Source organism: Catharus ustulatus, chromosome 4 (assembly GCF_009819885.2).
Source record: "Catharus ustulatus isolate bCatUst1 chromosome 4, bCatUst1.pri.v2, whole genome shotgun sequence".
Lineage (NCBI taxonomy): Eukaryota > Metazoa > Chordata > Aves > Passeriformes > Turdidae > Catharus > Catharus ustulatus.
Genome location: NC_046224.1, coordinates 36,070,829 through 36,093,928, shown reverse-complemented (window position 1 = coordinate 36,093,928; position 23,100 = coordinate 36,070,829). Strand labels below are relative to the sequence as shown.

The 23,100-nt window shown below is 38.3% G+C and overlaps 1 long non-coding RNA gene across 2 annotated transcripts in view; it reads right to left on the bottom strand.

Moving 5' to 3' along the window:
- LOC116995858 overlaps nucleotides 1-22,122 on the bottom strand; it is a 31,057-nt gene extending 8,935 nt beyond the window's left edge. For both annotated transcript variants that reach the window (XR_004417790.1, XR_004417789.1), the window contains exon 1: nucleotides 21,941-22,122. This is a non-coding gene — a long non-coding RNA (uncharacterized LOC116995858). The remainder of the gene's footprint in view (nucleotides 1-21,940) is intronic.
- Between the last annotated feature and the right edge of the window lie 978 nt (nucleotides 22,123-23,100).

The window sequence follows — 23,100 nt, the reverse complement described above, 5'->3', positions numbered from 1 at the left end:
TGTCTACCTAGTGAGTTCTTCATCATTAGACTGTTTTCAATTTCTAAATTACTTGACTATTTTATATATTTTTTTTAAACTTTTGTTCATTTGTTTGTTCTGTTCTGGCAGTTTACAATATATTCACATACCTTCTGAACCCAGAAGACTTCAATCATATATATGCAGGCATTCCTGATAAATCTAGATAAAGCCCAAACAGCTCTGAGTGTGGTAGCTGCACTTCTTTTCTACATCCCAAAATGCAGGTTATATAATTTTTTAATTCCTTTTGGAGAAGCATCTTTCTCTGCTTATGAATCACTACAGACCCTGGACTTTTTCAATCCTACTGCTGTCCAGGTAAAAAGTCCTTAGCTTCATGAAGTTAATTTCATTGGAATCCTTCATGAGGAACCTTCATTAAATCTTTATCCTTGGCAAGTTCAACAAGGCCAAGAGCAAGGTGCTGCACCCGGGCTGCAGCAAACCCCAATACCAATACAAACTGGGGAATTAATGGATTTAGAGCAACCTTGCTGACAAAGGATGATCATTTCAACTGAAGGAAGGGAGATTTAAATTGGATATAAGGAAGAAAGCCTTTATGAAGAGGATGGTGAGGCACTGGAACCAGCTGCCCAGAGGAGCTGTGGATGTCTCATCCCTGAAAAAGTTCAAGACCAGGTTGGTTTGGGCTTTGATTGTATTTCAGAATATTTACTCAATCTCACAATCCAGTTTTGAATTCTAAATCTATCCCCAAAGAGTCCATGACCCACAGAACATTTCTGTTACCTGTAGGTTTTATTATATCATTCCCTTAACATGTTGTCTAAATCGCTGATTAAACTAATGCTACAGGAACCCAGAAACAAAATTTTATCCAAGATAACCTACTAGATATATGCCTCCACTATTTTTGGCAAATGACCATTGTTTTTTAGCACAGATGTTGAACACACTATGTATGTGTTATACCTACACTATATAATTTTCTTGTAGGTCATATCACTCTAAATTACTTAGGAGAATGCAGTGAAATAAAAGCCTTACTAAATCTAAGTTACATTAGTTTTATTGCTTCTTCATCTACTAGACCAGTCTTGGTGCATAGTCAGAGAAGGCATTGCTTTTTCTGGCATGACTGGCTTTTGACAAACTAGTGTTGGCTGTTTCTACCAATATTTAGAATTGGTTATTTGATTGCTAAAATAGCATTCTGTGTATCCAAGTGAGCTTGACACATTTGGTTGCTCATTCTTTACTCATGTCAGACCTTGATGTGCGCTATCTGCTCACAAAGAAGTGATGATTATTCAGAATTTTTTCCATGTGAGTTCCTGAAGTATTCAAGAGTGAAAATTTAATCAGTTATCCCTAGTCTGAATACATCACACCTGTCCAAGTGTCCTTCACCTGTTCTTTTTCTATTCTGTATTGCTTCCCATACCCTCTATAATTCCCTTTTATTGAGTATTTGGTTACAACTGACCTTCTGTATGAAAATTGAAACAGAAGTAAAAGGTCAGAAGATTTTGTCTTCTTGTTGACATAATGAATTACACCTCTTACCCTGTAAACTATGGCCTAGACTTTATATTACTTCAAATTTGTTTGTTAAACAATATTCTGTTGTATCTTTTATGTTCTTCGCTACTTGAAATGCATTTTGAATCCTGGCCGTGGAGGGTTCTGGAAAGACAAGATCCAGTAAGTACCTGTGAGTAAGCAATCATGGTTCATGGCTTTTGCTCAACTTGGTGTCCTTGTGCGTGTCAGGCAGCAGAGTGTGCACATTATCAGATAACTAAACGTTGGCACACTGTAATTGCAAGAGTCATGGGGGCTCAGATGTTGGACCCTTTATGAGTCTGTTCCACAAAGGTGCACAAAAGTGGAATGGACGTGATTCATCACTAATTTTTTAAGGCAGACAGAAGGTATTTACATTCAATTCAGTTGAGGGGAAAAAAGAAATGATTCTCCAGATTACTTAATGTTTAATATTTTAATGCTTTTGTTCTAACTTCAAATATGGCAGCCACATGGTATAAGCTATGGCTTTTCTTTATCTGATTTCTTTCCTTTTGGGCCACCCAGGATCAAAAAATATTGCTAAAATGGAAAATAGAAGAAACCTTCTCAGTGTGAAGAGACACATAAATGGGCATCTTGGAGTGCCAAGATGTTTTTGTGCTTCAGAATGTACAACATTATTGGACTAAATATTCAGGAGCATGTTGAAAGTTCTTTAAATATCTGAGCATACAATTAAAGGCATCTATGTAGGATGTAATGGAGTAGAAGTTTTGTCTTGTATTTCTGAGAAGCTTTTGTATGTATCCAGGCTTTGCTGACTTCATAGAACCTTGCTGAAGTGCCTCCGAGAAGCAAACAGTGGCATCTAAATTACTTAAGGAAAAAATCACAGCACCATAATGAATGCTAACCTAGCTCAAGAATAAAGGTCAGTAAATCTATTAGGGTCCTTGAGCTTTGCCTTGCTGATATTTCCCATTCCTCTAACTGATTTCACTATTATTTTTAAGCAAGGAAATATAACTTAGCTTTGAATTTATTCATTGCCTATGCCACTAACTAGACTACAGGTAGCAGTTAGAAAAAACACAAGATAGATAATACCAAATAATCATACACAGACTTTTTAAATTGGCATTTCCTCAGCTAATTACAGTTAGGTGAAGACAATATGCAACATTACATATTCAGCTATAAATATATTTGCATCAGAGGCTTTCCATGGATCTATGAAAAAATAATAACTGATATTCATGTAGTTACATAATAATCACCACTCGGGTCTCACAAAGAAAGAGTCTGTGTATTGAATTTCAGTGGAGTGTCTAAGAGAGGAGTATGAGATAGGGGCCATGGACATCTCTTCACTGCTTTGCTGCTGCTTCATTCTAACCAGTAGCTCAACTTCCACATGCTTTTTTAAGCAATACTACTGAAGATTACGGAATAAAAGCACCCTCACATTATTCTAGGAGATTGCCAACATTCAAAAGAAGTTGCTCAATATTGTCAATGATAAAATTAATATTTTTATTGGAATAAGGTGAAAAAACAGAAAATTTGCTGACATTTTCACCATATTCTTCTGCTAAAACTATGCATACTCAAGTTGAAGATAATGCCATAATGCCATCTATTTCCCAGTATACTAATAGCAAAGTCAAATAAGGTTAATTGTTTCCCAGACTGAGAAATAGCTGTAAGTGAAAGAGCCTCTTCCTGAGACCAGAGTAGAGCCCAGTGAAAACAGCATGATCCCTAGGCTTCATGGTTTATAGCTAAAGAAGTTAAAGAAAACCTCAAACAGTTACAGAAAACATCAAATCCTTTTCTGCATCTAAAGCAAGGAATCTTGTAAGCTCCCCTAATGGGTGTCTTTCCTCCCTAGCTCATTCAGATTCCAGTTACTTTTTACAAAAACAATCTTCTCCTGTTTTGTCACTCTCCTTTTATGCAGAAAGAAATGTTCAAGTTCACGCACAAAGAGATGGCAATTGTCCAGCGAGCCCTCAGGACACCAGATTAGGTTTTGGCTGATCTTGTACAGATGTCCACAAACAACTGGCATTGGGGTAAATCCCCCCTATAGACAGCAGTGCTAGTGTGCAGAGATCAAAAGAAAGAGTTACGACTTATTTAAGACTCTCTTCTTGAAATATCCCTTGAAGATATAGCACCATCAGAACCTGGCCATTATAAAAATAAACATCTAAAAGGGACACATGCAGCTGAGAAATGAGGATTGTGCTGTTTGTTAGTCATTAAATGCAAGTACTATTAATTAAGTACTATTAAGTACTTACAGAACTTACAAAACTTAAATCCTAATGGTGACTTCAACAATGTGATCTCACAATCTCCTTAGAGATTCTAGGCATATGAACTTGCCCTTTAATACATTTAACACCAGTAACTCTTACTGTCCATGGGCTGGATGCTGGTTGGAAAGATCATGGCTCTTCCATTGTCCTCTGTTCACTCAAGGGAAGATACACTAGAATGTGAGTTTTTCTGGGTATGAATTAAAATGTTGTGATAACGGTGCATTCTAGTTGTTATCCTAGTTGTTTGGGTTGAAGCTGGATGGGAAAAGTATCCTTTCACTTCATAAGGGGTAAGGGAAAAAAAAAAGTAGCTGCTGGCATTTATGGTCAGCAAGTGACAGATGTGAAAATCTAATAATGCATTCTTAACAAGATGCAAGAGCTAAAGATATATTCACAGATGGCATCTCCAGGAATCTTATTCTGTAAAATTATGGCAATGAAAGACTGCCATAACAGAAATGCACATTAGCACTCAATTTTGTCCTGTTCTCTTTATCAAACACATATTCAGAAGGGAATTATTATTTATCAACTGTTAGACCGTAGAGAGAACAACAATTTTGCTATTTGTTTACCACTGAATAAAATGGGGAAAAATTACAATCTATGCGTATCTTCAATAGATATTGGTAAAATAATATGCTGGAATCGACTGCATACAGGTGACTTTGAGAAGCAGCAGGGCTTTCAAACTGCTTATCACTATCTTGTTCCACTATGCTGCTGGGTATTCTGGCTTGAAACCAGGACACCCTGTCCTTAACATTACCAATGTGTAAGTGCTTTGCTGGGGAGTGGCCAATGATACCAGGCAAGATAAAGTCCATTGTGCTTTTTAATATTGCATTTGTATAGATAAAACTTACAGATAACATCTGTTGGATATACCCAAGAGCATCTTAATTTGTTTGTCATATTTGGGAATCTACCCAAGTGTTTTTCTTTCTCTCTGTTATGAATAGATTTACTCTGAACATCATGATACTTATTTTTTTAAATTCCATCTATCCTATAGAGGATCCAGCTGCCTCACAGGATTAGTGCTTCAAAAATTACAAGCTTAAATATCTGTAAAAAGAGATATTCTCTTTCAGCAGTAGTGATGACATTTTTGCTCCAAGACGATTTAATTTAAAGTGTTTTGAGGTAGTTTTCTGTTTTTATTCACAATCATGGAGAGTGCAGTTACATAAATTAGAGGAAAAATGAGATAACACTTTTTCAAAACTTATCTAAAACCTGTAAAATTATGCCAGAGACAATTATTCTCCTGTTTTCCCTTTTCTTTGACTCCTATCCCTCGTATGTCTTTAGAATTTTTTTTTTCCTTGGACAAACTCTGAACTGCTTACACGCTTCATACAAACAATTCACTAAACCAAAATTAGCCTGTACTGATGTTTAAATATATAATGACCAGGATCCAGAGGCACATATGAATTTCTGCTACAAAACCCTCAAAACAATACATTTCATGATAAGGAGCTTGAGAGATAAATTTTAAATAAACGGGGAAATCTGTGTAATACTATGGAATATCCTTAAAAAGGATATTGTGGCAGAGTCAAACTGGAGGTAAGGATGATACTAGAATTGCAACACAAACAAAGAGCTCTTGCACATTTACAGTAATTTCACAATTATAAGCCTCACCTGATTATAAGCCGCACGTCCAGGTGTCGGCAACTGTCTTGGGTTACAATACAGAGTGCAATAAAAGGTATCTATTCCATCACCATCTGTTGAGGATGGGGGCAGTGATCCCTATCTCCACAGCAGATATTCTGTTAATGGGCCATCCATTGAAACCAGTAGGGCATTGTTCTTTATCTTTTCACAACCCATCCTTTCTCCAGCGAGTAATTTTCTGCTAATGGCCCATTGAGTCCCACTGTGTGACTGATAAAATTACTGCATCCCATTGGAAGTTGCTCCAGCCGGGGGAAGAGCCCAACATTTCTTACCAAAATAAAAACAGAGGTTTTGGGACACTAAGGGAGCCCCTTTCTCCACTGGACTCGAGAGGAAAACTGGATTTCTCCACATCACCACTCGACCTTTAGAGGGAAACTGCACCTTCTGCAGGAGCACTGCTCCAACTGAATCACATCTGTCACTGCAGGAGGATGCAGCCACCATGGAATGGGACTGCTACCAACACCCTGCCTGACAGGGTGTCAGGTTGTACTCTGACTTTGTCAGGGTTTGGAGTTTGTTTCTTTGTAGTACTGTATTTCTATTTTAATTTCCCTAGAAAAGAACTGTTATTCCTAATTCCCATATCTTTGTCTCAAAGCCCCTTGATTTCAAAATTATAATGATTTGGAGGGAGGGTGTTTACATTCTCCATTTCAAAGAGAAGTTCCTGCCTTTCTTAGCAGACACCTGTCCTCCAAACTAAAACAGCAACTTTTCGTTCTTTGTCCATATATAAGCCACACTTCGGGTTTGGACCAAAATTTTAGTCAAAATGGTGCGGCTTATAATCGTGAAATTACTGTAATTTAAATTTTATAAATTTAAAAGTCAGGATTGCTTTTCCATTAGAAAATTCCAAAAGACCATTACTGTTTGTCAAGAAGTATTTCCCTTACAATTTCATTAATACTTGTGATATACCTTAAACAAAAAATAATGTATATTATTATTGGGAAGTCATCTCAGTCCTGCTGAATGTGCATAAGCCATGATGCATCTCGTGGGACAGCCCTCCTGCTCCCAGGCTTCCCCAGACCCATAATGTTGCCTTGGAGAGATCACTCAGCTTTTGCATGGCCAGGAGGAAATATTCTCCGTGAGCTGCTACCAAGTAAACATAATAAATGAACAGATATGTGAGTACAGGTTTAGAACCATTGCAGTGTAACCACGCTCTGATGTTACAGCGGTCCGCCTGCACTTTCTATCACAAATAAATTAATCAAGAACAGCTCATTCATATAAAAATGTTTTCCCTGCTGTACAGCCAGGAACCATGCTGTCTGCAATATAGTGATCAGTCAAATCAGTTCTATTGAAAATTAAAACTGCCTGAAGGCAGCTTTATTTCATCTAAATAACTTTCTCATGTCTTCATATAAAATGATAGAGAGTGACTCTAGTCTCCGAGTTTATTTAAAGCAGATTTGTAGCATCATTTGGACATTGGCTCCTTCTTTACATGTACAAAGTAAATATTTCATCTTTAAATCCAGAGTTGCTGCTCAAATGAAATTAAACTCTAAGTTTCACCAAGTTAAAGTACAGGCTTAAGTAGGACCTGAGACGTTTAAAATCCTGGTATTGAAATAGAGAGATGTTTCTCTCTGCATGAAATTCTTTGCCCTACATTTCAGCCATCTACAGAATAGTTCTTTCAATTAATCCTCTTCCCTGGAGCTTCTTTCTAGTTGCAAGGGAGAGAGAGAGATGCCCCTAGCAGAAGATTCATTTGACTTAGCAGCTATCCTAAAAGTACAACTTCTGCTGTGAAATGACTTTCTAGAGGCAGAGACATGCACAAGAGGATGTTTCAGAAAAGATGCTTAACAGTAAAATAGTTAAAAGTTTAGCCTACTCCCACTATTGGTTCAAGATATGTATCAAAAATATCAGCTGGTGGCAAATGCCAGAGTTCCCCATAGCTGCTGGCAGATGCAGAGGATGTCTGTGCAGTGCAGACACTGACCCCTCAATACTATCAGACATGGTTGTGGTCTGGGAGAAAAACTAGTAGGTCTAGACCTACTGGTTATTGTCTTCTCCATTTTTTTTGCTCTTGGTACTCTCCTAGGAATGCTACAGTGAATCACTGATACAGAGCTTGTTACTGGGTCTTTATTAATCCCTTTTGGCAATTCCTTTAGTGCATTTTGTACCTTAAGATGGGTAGAAGAAGAAACTGACAGTCAGTAAACTATGGCAATTTTCCAGGAGTCTATGACTCCTGAAGTGCTAATTGTCAGTTGGTTTAAATTGCAGCAATCTTCGGGTTGTTCTGTCAGCATCTGGACAGGTTATGAGGGAAAAAATCAAGGCTAGGCTATTTTCTCCTCTGCTCAGCAAAAGAACAGGAAAATTTATTCCTGTAGTTTAGGTTAAGACAAAAAAAGAAAAGGAATAAAACAAAACCAAGTTTCTCATTAACTTTTTCATATGAGAAAGACATCAAAATCCTAATTAGTGATGTTGGACTCTTTTAGGTATGGTCTCCAGGGCTGTGGAGAAATAGACAGAGTTGTGTATGGCCTCATACAACTCACATCAATGTCTCAGCTTGCTCTGAACACCATGCCATCAATCCTGATTCACAAAGGCAGTCCAACAGAAGGATTCCAAAAGTCATTACTGAATGTTCAGTGTTTCATCTTGAGTTACATTCTCTGAGAAATAAGTTTTTAACCCGTAGCTGGGCTATAACATTACTGGCACCATGGAGACATGCTGGGGTGACTCCTACGACTGTAGTGCTGGAATGGAAGAATACAGCTCTTTAGGAAGGACAGGTGGAGGTAAGGAGTGGATGGTGTTGCCTTCTACATCAATGAGCATATGGAGGGCCTTGAGCTCCACACAGGAATGGAAGAGATGATTGAGAGTTGGTGAGTGAGGTTTAAAGGGAGAGCAGGGACAGGTGACATTGTAGGTGGCTCTGCTCCAGGCTACATGCTGTGTGACCAGGAAGTCTGAGTGGATGAGAATCTCTATGGACAGGTAGGAGTGGCACAGGAAGTCTGAGTGGATGAGAATCTCTATGGACAGGTAGGAGTGGCACAGGAAGTCTGAGTGGATGAGAATCTCTATGGACAGGTAGGAGTGGCACCACATTCACAAGCCCCGGTCCCCATGGGGAACTTTAATGATATTTGTTGAAGGGACAACACAGTGGGACATAACCAATCCTTTTCCAAGTGCTAGAGGAGCCTACAAGGAGAGGTGCTATGCTGGACCTTTTTCTCAACGTGAGGGGAGGTGTTGGTGGGGAATGTGAAGATTAAGGGAAGCCTGATCTTCACATTCATGCAGTCTGGGCTGCAGTGACTGAAATAGCAGAGGTCCATCCTAAGATACTTTGAACAGCAAGCTTCCTACCCTGGACTTTAGGAGAGCAGACGTTTGCCTCTTAAGGGATCTGCTTGGTAGAGTACCATGGCATAAAACCCTGGAGGGATGAAAGGTCCAAGAAAACTGGCTGATACTCAAGGACCCCTCCTGAAAATTCAGGAATGATGCATCCTATCAAAGAGAGAGTTGGGGAAAATGCCAGCTGGCCTACATACAAAAACAATTATCTCCTGCTCAAACTCAAACACCAAAAGGAAGCCTACAGAGGGTTGAAGGTCAGATAGCCTGGGAAGAATACAGGGAGACTGTCCAAGCAGGTAGGGATTAGATTAAGTTAAAACCCTGAGAGCATTAAAACAGATCATGGATGACAACGGCAACAAGAAAAGCTTCAATAGGACCACTGGTGATTAAAGGAAGACTAGGGAAAATACAGGTCCTGTCCAGAAGGAAAGGGGAAACTGGGTTACCTGGGATACAGAAAAGGCTGCATTATTCAAAGTCTTTGCTTCAGTCTTCACTGGCAAATGCTCCAGCCATGCTGCTCAAGTCACAGAAGGTAAAAGCAAGGACTGGAAAAATGAAGAACCTTCCACTGTATATGATCAGATCTGAGACCATTTAAGGAATCTGAAGGCATGCAAATCCATGAGACCTGATGAGATGCATCCATGAGTTCTGAGGGAACAGGCAGAGAAGGCACAGCTACTATCCATCATATTTGAGAAGTTGTGGCATTTCAATATAGAAGGAGGGCGTTTGAGAAAGATGGAGAGAAACATTTTACCAAAGTCTGTAGTGACAGGACAAGGGGTAACAGTTTTATCCGGAAAGAGGTAGATTTAGATTGAACATAAGGAAGAAATTGTTCACTGTGAAGGTGATGAGGCACTGCACCAGGCTACCAGATAAAGTTGTGCATGTCCCCTCCCTGGAAGCATTCAAATCCAGTTTGGATGGGGACCAGAGCAACCTGATCTAGTGGGTGGCATCCCTGTCCATGGCAGGGGGTTTGGAACTACATGACCTTTAATTTGCCTTCCAGTTCAAACCATTCTAGGATAACAAACCTATCAAATGACATTTATTTAAAATTAAAAATAAATGTTTGAAATATTTTTTGATTCAGTCATCTGACTTCATTGTATCCTGTAATACTCTCCCAGGAATTTATTTAACCATAAACATAAACTATGAGCCTGCTCACTGAAGATCTCTTAATAAGTGCAAGTGACAGAAAGACTGAGATTAGCTGACCAGTTCTTTTCTCTGCTGAACACATAATGCTAATTTTAAGTCATACCATACAGATTTGCTTTTCCTTCACAATTTATTTTTAATCCCAGCTCTTTCAGCTTGGTCTGTACAGATATAAAACAAAGCAGATGCATGATTTTCCTCCTTATTATTCCTTAGCATTCCATTTGAATATTTACTAGTGGAGAATGTAGGAGCCAACAATGAAATTTCAATGCAGGATTTCACAGAACTCTTTTGGAAAGATGATTAATAATGGTTGTTGAAAGTACAGGATATGAATCAGCCTCTATGTCCTAATAATTGGCTCTGTGAGTAAAAGAAAAGATCACCATATCAGGGGAAAAAAATATTTATAAAGTGATTTAAAGCAATCTAGTTGCTGACTTACTCGGCTAGGTAATCATTACAGCTATGGTCTAGGGAACGAAAGATTTCTGGCCCAGTCTAGAAATATGAATTGGTGTCTCAGAACATGACTTCTGAACAGAAAAAAATATTTTGTCTTTGATTTATCTTAGATCAATAGTGAATCTCTGACTAAACACTGCAAACTAGGTATTATTGTGCATACTGTGATACAGCAATTTGTGCTTGCCTTCCCTTTGTTAATAGGTCTTATCTAGGAAAAAGTAGGGATGAACATACTCAATTAGCTTTCCACAATACAGTGTCGTTATTTAATTCTCCTACCTTTTTATCCATGGACGTTTTCCCAGTCATTTTTAGTTACTGCCTCCTGTGGGCTTGTGTAGCAGACATGCTGACTCCTTAATTAAAATTGCATGCCAGGAAGTAAGTAACTGCCAGCTGAATGCTTGCCTCCTACTGCTGCATTCTGTCAGCTCACGGATGGTTTTCTTTCTCCTCCCCTCCTAATATTTTTTTAAGGAAATGTCAGTTTCTGTTTCTGAAAGTAAATTTGGGGAAATCTTGAAAATGCACTTAATTTGGTGTTCAAATCTAGAAAATGTTGGGGTTTTTGTATAGAAGAAACATACAAGCGCATTAGGATGATGTCAGTTTGATAAGTCTGAATAACCCAAAGACCATGCAATCAATACAGGTATAAAAACTTCTGGAGGCTGCTGCTGCTTCTCCTCTGTGCTTGTGCACTGAGCTGCATCTAGAACCTTTCCCTCTGAGGAGCACTCACACTACTTTCGCTCTCAGCCAAGTCAGAGCAGAGAGTTCAAAGCGATTTCTAGGGCTGGAATGTTGGTCAGAATTATTAAGGCCCACACCAACATTTGTTAATTTTCACCTTTGCTTCCCATTACATCAGCCTCAGGTAGTCTTTTTTGCTCCTAGATGATCATGTACAGAAGTCTTCTCTCAAAGAGGGGGAAATTGAAGGTGTTTGGCAAAAGTTCCTCCTATCCTTCTAGCTGTATCTTTTGCACATTCCTCATTCTGTCAATATAAGCTCATAGTACCAAAGCTTTCCACATAACTGCAGAGAGTCAAAACAGGCTGGTTTGTTTGCCCTGGTAAGTGGAATCCACCTTTATGCTGGCTGCCAGAGACCTCCAGGTAACTTCTGCTCTAGCAGCTCCCAAGAATGGAGCTCCTGAGCAGCCAGAGTCCTCAGCAATTTCAGTTCACATGTTTGCTCTGCTCCTCAGCTCCCACAGAGAAACAAGAGTTTAGCAGCTGTGATAGCTGGCTGCTTTAGCACTTCATATCTTCAGGCTATGATTTTTTTTTATTTTTCTTTTTACAATTGTCTTTGTTTTTTACACTTACAAAGTGAAATTTTGACCCCAGAAAACTCAACAGGAAAGTTTCCCTTGATTTTAGCTAAGCTAGGATGTCAGCTTTATATGACAAAATGGGGAAGCAAAGCAAAGGTTTTAGAGACAAATAATGTCTTTTATTGCAGTAACTGACATATTTGGGAAAAAAGCAGGTAAGCCTTTGGGCTTACAAGCTTTATATTCATATTGCACTGGCTTAAATATTCATTTGAAGGTAAAATGTACATGAATATAATGCAAATACAGCAGGGCTTATATTTTAACTAGTACCCAAATTATTCACACTTTTCAGAACTAAATATAGGCTTCCATTTTTGGGTTGAAACTGATAAAGCACAAAGCTCCACCATAACCAAAACACTGAAAAGGAAAATAAATTTTAGAAGCCCTCACAGTAAAGCTGAAAACCAGCTAGGATCCTTGTGTAGATTGGAGAGAAATGCATCTCTTGCTCTGGTTTGCATTTTAGTTCTCATTTTTCATGTTTTTGCAAACAGGTAGGAGCAAAGATCATGAGTCCAGGTGTCTTGCTGCATTCAAACCTTCTTGAGTTTGAATTACAGGGAGGAGAAAAGGAGCAGACAAATCATGGATAAGTACAAGATAAATTTTGAAAGAAAACTTTTGAAAACCAATCATGGTTGCTAAGTAACAAAAGCATACTTAACCTTTGCTAATGATTAACAAACCACAAAATTTGCACAAGCCAGGAAACAAGCAGCAAAGGAGTTTTGTTTGGGAGTTTTACAGGGTTTTTACGGTTTTTGCTCTTATAAAATTTGCAAGGCGATAAGAGGGAGGAAATCACCAAATTACTGAGCTAAAGAAGGCTTTGTTCCCCTGTGAAATACTAGCAAGAGATGTTTGTGTTCAGAAGATTTTTCCCCAAGTGATACTCACCCTGAAATGAGATCTGGGCCTGAATGTACCAAGCTCCCTCATGGGTTTCCCAAGATTTATGTCACCTACAAAGATTTATGCCACCTATTATGCCACTGCAAAGACTTGGGGCGTGACCTTTGCATTGACTGTTCAGTCAATTTTGGTAAGAGCCTTCACAGAATATTTTCCCTGTCATGTCTTGATCTTTTTCTCTCAGCATGGGTGGTCACAGATATTGCTTAACAAATATTATTTCAGTCCTTGAAATCTCTTCTTGCATCAGCTAAAGTTAAATCCAGTTCATCTCATCTACATATCTCTAAATTCATTTATAAGGCCTTTATCACTATGTTTTGCTAAAGTTCTTGCAAACTTCCCCCAGAGCAGTACATAAGGGATCAAATTAATTTCTCTTTAAGGGTTGGGCTGTTAGATAACTGAAGACTGTACAGTGAGTACAATACATGAAAATGTATTCTAGATATCCATGAAACCACAATTTAGTCCATGGTGACCAATGCTATGAGTGCAAGTTACTCCCCAAGTAGATTTTGCTTCTAAAAATCTTGGGAAAATTGAGACTTTAAGAACATCTGTCTGCTTTTAATTAAGCCTAGCTAGATTTTTTTAGATTTATCCTTTTTGTACGGTTCCTCCAAGTCACTTTTACATATCTGCCTATTTAATTATAAGAGAAGCAATAACCTGAACTTACAAAAGTAAGATTTTCTGTCTATATGGCTGTAAGATCCTTGATCTCTGCACATTTCTGCATCCAGTGAAAACTTTTACTGTTGTTGTTTTATTGCCTACTTTTCCTTTCTGCCCTTCATTAGCAGGCAGTTCATCCTCCCAGGGTACATTATATCACAAAAAGGACGGTGTCTCTCTTGCCAAACAGCCTTTATTTGGAATGTCAAAGACAGGGCAGTAGGACAGAGATTTCTTATTATCTCTGGCTCAGAAATAGATGTCACACACTTGTGTATTGGAAAACAAGATATTCAGTGAAACTGGTTGGGTATTTTGGGAATTATGTGCTTTATTCTCCAAAAAATAACAGTTTGTTGAAATTGAAACATAGAAGAGGCCCTTGACCCTTTTTGATCCAATTGCTTATATGAAAACAGAAATTCAATTTTCCCAGTCTGAAATTATATTTAGATTAATAATTTAAGATAATGAGACAGATGTTAAAAATTATCTAATATGTAAAACCATTAAAAGTCAATTGGAAGAGTACATCTTGATTGATCCAGATAAACTCAAAAATTCAAATATGATCATTATTGTGTGAAAAACATTCAAAAAGACAGATGTTTACCCTAAGTTTGGAAAAGAAGTTCTTTTAATTGCACCAAAACATTCTTGGGATGAAAATGCTTACTTGCCAGAAAATTTGCAAGAAAATCCTGATAGTACTTTTTCTACAAAACAAGACAAAGGACAAACAGACTAAGAATAGGAATGCCAGACAAAGCACTAATGCCTTTACAATTGAAGACTTTATTGGTTTTGAATTGAAAAGCTTGTACTCTGGTAGATGGTCATTTAAAGCATCCATAGACTGAGATACTAAAGATGAATTTCCTCATTGATCTTGAGAAGATCCTTAGAAGATCTAGATTTGGAGGATGGACTGTATATCAGAGACCTAGACGCAAAAAGCAGTTTTAATAAATCTGTTCAATAGGGGTAAAGTTTATTTCATTTATTTGTGAAACGTCAACATTAGATGCCTAGGCCTTTACCAATGGTGTGCTCTGTTTCTAACGAAGGGATTAAAAGACACACGTCCTGTTGATGATTTATTGGATTTACACTAGAGATGTATCTCAGAATACACTGAATTGCTCTGTTTGTCATGCAACCATCACAGCAGTGTAGGATATCCAGCTTAGAATTGGAAGCCTAATGTTTGTTCACCTAAGTAAAACCAGACAATTTCTCAAGTGTGTTTGTTTTATTTTGAGGATAGATATGACCAAGATGACAGTATCTTTCTCCAATTGTTATGATGGTTCAAATTATCCCTCTCATGTACTTGCTTAACCCATGGTGCTGGTTAAACACAGCTGTGTATACTACTTACTCATCTCTGCAGAAATTATTAGATCTTCATGTAGCTCTAGATATGATTATTCACAAATGAAAGAGTTTTATTACAACTTCCAATGTACTAAAATGCTTCCAATATAACCAAAATGAAATTGCCCCTGGATTATGGATGCTGTCATAACAGCTTTGAAGCCATTGCCTTGCTTCATAATACTGTTCTTTTTGAAAGCAATCCCACTCTTTTTAAGAGCATTAAACATCAAATCGATTCTAAATGCCAAGATCTGAAACCAAGAGGAGAGTTATAACAGATTAACTTTACATAAATATTTCTGGAGTTCAAAAATTTCAGAGCAAAACTGAACCAACCAAATATACACTCCTTAGTAATATTTACAGTTAAGAGGAGGAAACAGGAAAGAGGAGAAAAAAAATGGCCACATCCTGATTGGGTTAATAAAATAGGCAGGATTAACGAGGCTGATGAAATTAGGTAAGAGAGTCTGCTACAAATAATAAAACCATTTTAATGGGTTTTCCTTTTACTGGGAAATATGTGAAACTAGCCAATGCACTGGAAAATGAAAGCACTGATGAACTGGAGGAAGCATGATGCATCAGACACTGAATAATCCAGACATAATACTTTGTATGTTTGCAAACTACAAGGAAACACAACTGAACAGGAATTTCAAACATCTGAAAATTCATGCAAAATAAGTCAGCAGGCCAAACGACTTTCCGTAGAAATTTTCTGTAGAAAATTATCAGCGCCATGGCTGAGATTAATCCTATAAACTTCTAAGTAAATTACGGCTTTTTGTAGATGTTGAGCTTCAGGGTGTTAACCTACAGAAACTGTATAGAAACTATCGGTCTATACCTTAACACAGATATTTTTTTAAAAGCCCCCCATATTTAAACTGTAGTTCCTCATATTTCTGACAGATATATAAAATAGATTATGGGAGGCATGGCACTGTAAGCCTACTTGAGCTTCCCTGCACTCTTTCCTTGGCACAGTCAAATTTTTGAATCTTTTATACTAGAAGCCTTAACTTTGTTAGAGAGTTTAAGATTTGTTTTTTGTGTGTGTGTGCTTGTGCTTAGTAAGATGAAGTAAAAAATATGGGGGAGGGTCAGACCCATTGGTATAATTGGCCTCCTGCAGATCTACATTTGTGAGTGTGAATTAGATCTCATTTCTCTCTTTCTGCCTGCCTCCTACACACACACACTGACACACGTGTCGTTGCTGATCATTTCTAAACTCATAGCAACTTAAATTAATTTACAATTTCAAGGGGAAACTACTCTTATTTTTGAAAGACACTTAGTTTTTACAACAAGTTCCTTCTTTACCCTTGCAGTTTCTTCATAGGAAGGGGAATTCCCTCCTCTGCCACAATTCAAAGTCCAATTCTGCAGTTAAGCTCAGTATTTAAATTGTCTTATGAGACACGCCCTAGGTGAAACTCATTCATATTCTCATGAACAGTTTATTTTTCAGTATTCTGTTTGAAATTTGGCATCAACTACCTATGTTCCTCATAAAAAAAAGAATTTGTTTTCAAGGGCTGTTGCCAAAACTCTGGGCATTATGCAAAAGCAAGGAAAGTCTCTTAGAAAGCAGTAGAAAAGGTTCACTATCTTGAACAAATAATATTACATGTGAGCCAAGACACTGGGTCAGAGTGGACATCTGATGTACACTGGGAAATACATGTTCACAGACCTGATAAAGAAAGGGTAGAGTGATAATTTTGTGCCCGAGAGAAAATAAACAACATTTTATTTACAGAAGTTTAACTCTTTTATCACAAAAGAATTACTCAGCCTCTTTGCTACATGCAGTACTCAGAACCAATTCTCTTTGCTAAGTGAAGATTCACATGTATGTCTGTACAAAGGAAAACTCCCCCAAGATCAGATGTCTCCTCCAAAACAATATTTCATTGCCAAATCATCATGGCTACTGGGCAGATCAAACAGAGGCTGAAGATGGGTAGACAGGCTGATTTAATAATTTGCCCATCAGAGCAGAAAATGAATTCTCAGTTCTATTGCCATTAGCAATTCAAAGAGAGTGTGACAGGCATATGTAGTTAAAAAAATAATAAGAAATCTATTTCTTCCCAGATGCAGAATCCAGCTGTTTGAAACTAGGACCAAAAAGACCTAGAGTGTACCACATAGAATCCAAATGGCCTGACACCCTGATCTCTACTGAAATACTGGATATGAAAAATATGATTGAAATTCTGTTTGATTCTTTAGCTAATAATAATTTCATTAACTATAAACACCTCAAGAGAATCCAACAAAGCAGTAACAAAACCACAGAGGTTAAATATGAGATAAAAACTCCACACCTCTGCAAGACAGTGCTTAAAATGGCCATAAGGCTCAATCCAGTGCTTGTATTGGGTAACTCTTTGCTAAGGGACTCTGAGGCACCCATCTGCAGTCAGGAAAGGTCTGCTGCCTTCCCAGAGCCAAGGTCCAAGAGGGTGCCTCAACTTGTCAGGAACACAAATTACTATTCGCTGTTACTCTCCCAAGTAGTCATGACTCCAACAGAAAAAGATCTCTCTTTTAACCTGAATGCACAAAAAAATTAGTCTTTTCACTGCCTGAAAGGCTATTTACTGTGGGATTTACAGTAATTTCACGATTATAAGTCGCCCCTGAGTATAAGCCACACTTCCGCGTGTTGGCAACTTTTTGTTCTTTGTCCATATACAAGCCACAGGTTACAATACAGAGTGTGATAAAAGGTATCTGTTCTATCACCATCTCTTGAGGGTGGGGGCAGTGATCCTTATCTCAATGGCAGATATTCTGCTAATGGGTCATCCATTGAAACCAGGCAGGGCATTGTTCTTTATCTTTTCACAATCCATCCTTCCTCCAGTGAGTCATTTGCTGCTAATGGCCCATTGAGTCCCACTGTGGGACTGATAAAATTACTGCATCCCATTGGAAGTTGCTCCAGCCAGGGGGAAGAGCCCAACATTTCTTACCAAGATAAAAAGAGAGGTTTTGGGACACTAAGGGAGTCCCTTTCTCCACTGGACTCCAGAGGAAAACCGGATTTCTCCACATCACCACTGGACCTCCAGAGGGAAACTGCACCTTCTACAGGAGCACTGCTCCAACTGAGCCACATCTGTCACTGCAGGAGGACTGCAATCACCATTTAATGGGACTGCTACCAACACCCTGCCTGACAGGGTGTCAGGTTGTACTCTGACTTTGTCAGGGTTTGGAGTTTGTTTCTTTGTAGTACTGTATTTCTATTTTAATTTCCCTAGAAAAGAACTGTTATTCCTAATTCCCATATCTTTGCCTGAAAGCCCCTTGATTTCAAAATTATAATAATTTGGAGGGAGTGGGTTTACATTCTCCATTTCAAAGAGAAGCTCCTGCCTTTCTCAGCAGACACCTGTCCTCCAAACTAAAACAGCAACTTTTCGTTCTTTGTCCGTATCTAAGCTGCACCTGATTATAAGCTGCACTTTGGGTTCAGACCAAAATTTTAGTCAAAATGGTGTGGCTTATAATCGTGAAATTACTGTAAGCTTGTCATTTACTTCTGTAATTGCCATAGCTTTAATTGCTATCGTATCCTGTGTGATATCTGTGGATGGTTGGTGAGCACCTTTTATACTTATGCATGCACACATATTCTTTCATCTTGGAAGGAGGGGTGTTGACAGTATTACATTGAGCGGCATTTTCTTTCACAGAACGAATTTCTTTCACAGGTTAAGTGCAGTTACTATGGGTTTGGTTTTTTTATCCAAGCCTTTGCACTGCTGGTATTTTCAGAAACTGGATATAGATCAAATTCCTGGCAAATAATTCCAAGCAACACATTTTTGTTCCATTTATTTTTGGCAATTGCAGTATATAATCTCCGGTGTTCACTAAGGTTGATATCTATTTTCTCGTGTTGATGGGACTTTTGCTTCACGTTGATGTGTAGGACAAGTGACATTTAGCAAGACTGGACAGGTTTCTACAACTCTCCCCTTGTTACTCAGACTAACTTAGTGTGTTCCTGTTATCTTGTCACTTTTCTACTGAAAACTTTTTTCCTCATTTATACCAAAAAGCCCCCAAGTAGATAGATTCTATTATTTTTATGGGAGAGCAGAATATTATCCTAAATCTTCAGTGAGTATTTAGGAGTTGCTACCCAAAATACTTTTGGAAAATTGCTTGTTTGAATTTTACAGCATGTCTTTTTTTTTGTAATGGATGGAGTGAAAGATTCAAGCTATATCTTCATGCTATTAATGTAACTGAAGCAGGGTAGAGATATCAAACTAGCCCAAATATATCTAAATACGTGGGATATGACAAGCAAAAAACCCACAGACATAGAAAGGGAAGCCTTTATGTTAGGCAAGATCACAGAGCAGTTGTCCAGTGTTTGGCTGGTAGTTCAGAGTTGTGTAACGCATCTCCAATTGCACACACATGGCCAAACAGCAAGGCTGAATATATTGTCTTTCTGGCAGGAAATCATGTCACATCTCAAGTAAATTCTACATCAAAAAGCTGTTTGTAAGCATTTTAGTTATTTCTATTAATTCATCCCTGATTAACCTGAGAAGAGATGGGATTTATTCCTGTTTCTGCACTGTGTCTTGAGGGAAACGATCTTTGCTCTCCTGGTTGTGTCTTTCCTGTCCTGTAAAGTGGATTAATAATAACTTTAAAACACTTATATAAATGCTTTATATAAAGCATTCCACAACCTAAAAGGGAAGGAAGTACAGAAAGCAAAAGACTGTTATTACTTCACCTTATCTACACTATATCTCTTCCTCCAAACAGCATTTTGTTCTAAACAAAAGAAATTCATCAGAAGTTCAACATCATCCTTGGCCCATCATGTTTCTATGGTTACAGAGCCAGTGTTTTTCATTTGTAGAAAGTAGCAAGAATTTTCCATTTTACAAGACTGTTGTGCCCCATCTCTCTGACCCTCCCTCATCAAGGACAGGTTATTCTCATTTTGCCAGCCTTGTCAAGCCCTGCACTGAAAGCATCTCTGGATTGGACAGTAGGACAAAGCTTTTAAATACACAGTAGGCATAATTTGCAATAATACCAAGAAATGTCATCACTAAAAAATACAAATATAAGAAGGGATGTTAAACATCATCCCTGAAGGCTTATGCAGTCTCTATTTTTCCACAGATCAGACAGGCTTTGCATGATGGAAGGGACATGATCCTCTTCCTGTCAACACTATGTGCCTTAGCCTCTCTCTCAAGCCTCTTGCACGGCTCATGTTAGAGACAAGCCACCAGGCTTCACCTCAGATCCAGTCCATCTTGGATATTTTCTCATGGCATTTGATTTTGTATGTCAAGTGCAATTCCATGCATACACAAGCATATACATATCTCTATACATGCATATGCTGTCACAGTAGATAAGTAACATATGTAAATACACAAACACACATGCACCTCTACTTCACAAACTACCATGAGGCAGTACAGATCCCTTTTCTCACCCCAACATTTCTGCAGTAATAACACATGCTTATAGATTAAACCTAAGCTTCCCTCAAGCACAAGTTTACAATTCCCTACAATCCCTTTAACATCCTCTTAAAATATATTTTTTTTCTCTTCCCTATGGCCCTATAAAGAAAAACAGCCCTCCCTTCTTAGAAAAGGAGCAAAGCCCACCACTTCTTAGAATAACATCAGAATATGGCTGATTCTGAGTCAGCTTCCTCTTTATTCCCCTGTCCCGACCAGTGTATTCCTCATTTGCATTTCTCTGCTTCAGTCATGTGTGGGATTTTATCTGTTGCTGTAACATTAGTGAAAATTACCACATAAAACTTCAAAGTTAGCTTGCTGCAGTGATCTACCATGACTTCTTTTTAAAAAAACCCCTTTAACAGAATATTGTTCCCCTGATCATTCCCAGTCTTCTTCCTTATTTTTTTCTGGACTCTAACTCCACAGTGAATGACCAGGCCTTGAGGAACCTGCAAGTGTGTCTGAAAGAAAAAAGCCTAGGAAAAAGTACATAGCAGAATATCCTGCCAAACTTCATTAGAGAGAATGGAAATTTTCTGTAATTCATTAAAGGCAACTTCCCAATGTCTAATAATTCTTGATGTGCTTTTTTACCATGAATCAGCACATACTCATCTTGAACCCTTTTCAAACACTCACAATATTCCAGGACAAGAAGATCTGGTCTCCTTGGATATGGCAATTAGGTATGGCATGAAGCACCCTGTACTTTTGTTTGACCTTGTACATATCTCTATCACACTATTTCTGAATGTATGGTTTTTGGACTGTATGTTCAGTGCTACTGACTGTGAATTCACAGTAAAGAAAAGAGGAGTATTAAATCATAGCCACCATGCTGCTCCAAATGATTAGCACAAAGGTTCAACTGAGAAGAGGCTGCCACAACCAAGATGTCACAAATTTAAGTGATAGAGCAACTAAAATTCAGAGGAGAACAAAGTGTTATTCACTTTTTTCTTCTAGACTGCAGAGTTTAGGAATAGAATAAATATTTGACTGTGAAAGAGGGTTTACCAGTAACATATGTCAGAAAGGGGATGAGAGGTTGATAGCAGTTCCTTGGAGAGGAATCTGTCATGGCCTGTCTCTCAAGAGCTGCTGATTCAGCACAATAACTAAACCCAAGTCTACCACTCTAGGTCTGGTCATGGTTAAGTTTTATTTTCATGCCTCATCAAAAGCTTAACTGCAGTACTAATTTAAAAAAAGCTGGACAATTAAGTGGCTTCCAATTCCTCCTTAATTATTACATTCACCAAATACAAGAGCTAACTTGCCAGCATTTTGAATTTTCTAAGTGGAAAGCAGTAGAGAAAATAGATAAGATGTCAATTACAGTGAATTGCAATTAAGATTATTGGCAGATGAAGACCCTCGGGGATCTAGAGTCCCACACAGCAGTAAGCTTGATAATCAGATAGTCTAACCTTGCACTAAAAAAGAGAATGCGTCATGTTATGCAATATAAATTAATCATTTAAGAGCAAAGTTTAAAAGAAAAAATAGATAGAGAAATACGCACTCAAAATTCTCTCAGTTTTCCCGTCTTTGAAGCGCAAATCACTCATCTGATCACAGGCTTCTTGACTACATCCAGAGCAGAGAGCCCAGGAGCTCCTGGCACACACCAATATGTCCCAGCTCTGTGACAGTGAAACCCCCAGGTGCTTGTGCCTGAAAAACAGGCTCAGGCTTCCCCATTGGATGTTCTTCAGGCTCCTCAGTTTAGTTGGAGAGGATTTGCGGGGCAGCTCTGTGGAGTTGCTGATGTGATCTGCACGTCAAGAGACACCACAGCACATCCCCAGCAGAAAACAGATGCTGCTTTTTCCTTCTGTCATCAAACCACAGCAAAAACAGCTAACTGATCTAATATGCAGATTATCATAACAAAAGACATATCTAAGGAATTATCCTGAAGATGATATCAGAAAATAGAGAGGCTTCCTGGATTGCTACCTTCTGCATCAAATCAATTCAGAAATTACTGATGACAGAATGAGAGAAAAATCCTGCCCTCTGATATTAGAGATAAGAACTGTCATTTAAAGACAATGTCTATCTTTCCACCAGCCAGACCTTGTGGAACAGCACTCATGTCTAGTTAAAAGCATGAAAACAGGATTTCTTCTGTTCACATTTCTTCCCATGACATCTCTCAAACAATACCAAGGCTGAGGGGAAAGGAAGTCGTTGTAGTTTTACCAGCTGTAATAAAACATTCACACCAGTAGATACCATGCGGTTGGACTAGATAAGCCTAGAAACAGGATTTCTGTCCTTAACTCTGTAACCACCACAGAGGCTTTGTCATGGTTATGCTGGACTGCCTTTGCATTTCTTATTCTATAAGGGGTGAACAAAAGAGAGTTGTATCTATTTTCCTCCCTATTAGAACTGCCTAAGGGGTTGTATAGGTCAGAAATACTCATAGGAAAACCATATTCTCCCTTCCTTTTAGCATGGAGCTCTAACAAGCTTTCCTGTATTACTCTCTTATTCACTACAGTCTCCTTTAAATCTAAATAATCAATTTCTTTCAGTATTCAGAGTGCCATCTGCTTACTCAGGGGACAGGAGAAAACTGACATCCTTTAGACAGCAATAAACCACCAGCACATTTCAGAGAACATCCGTGAGGTTTTATTGTGACTTCTGTGTGTTATAGCTCCCAATAGTAAA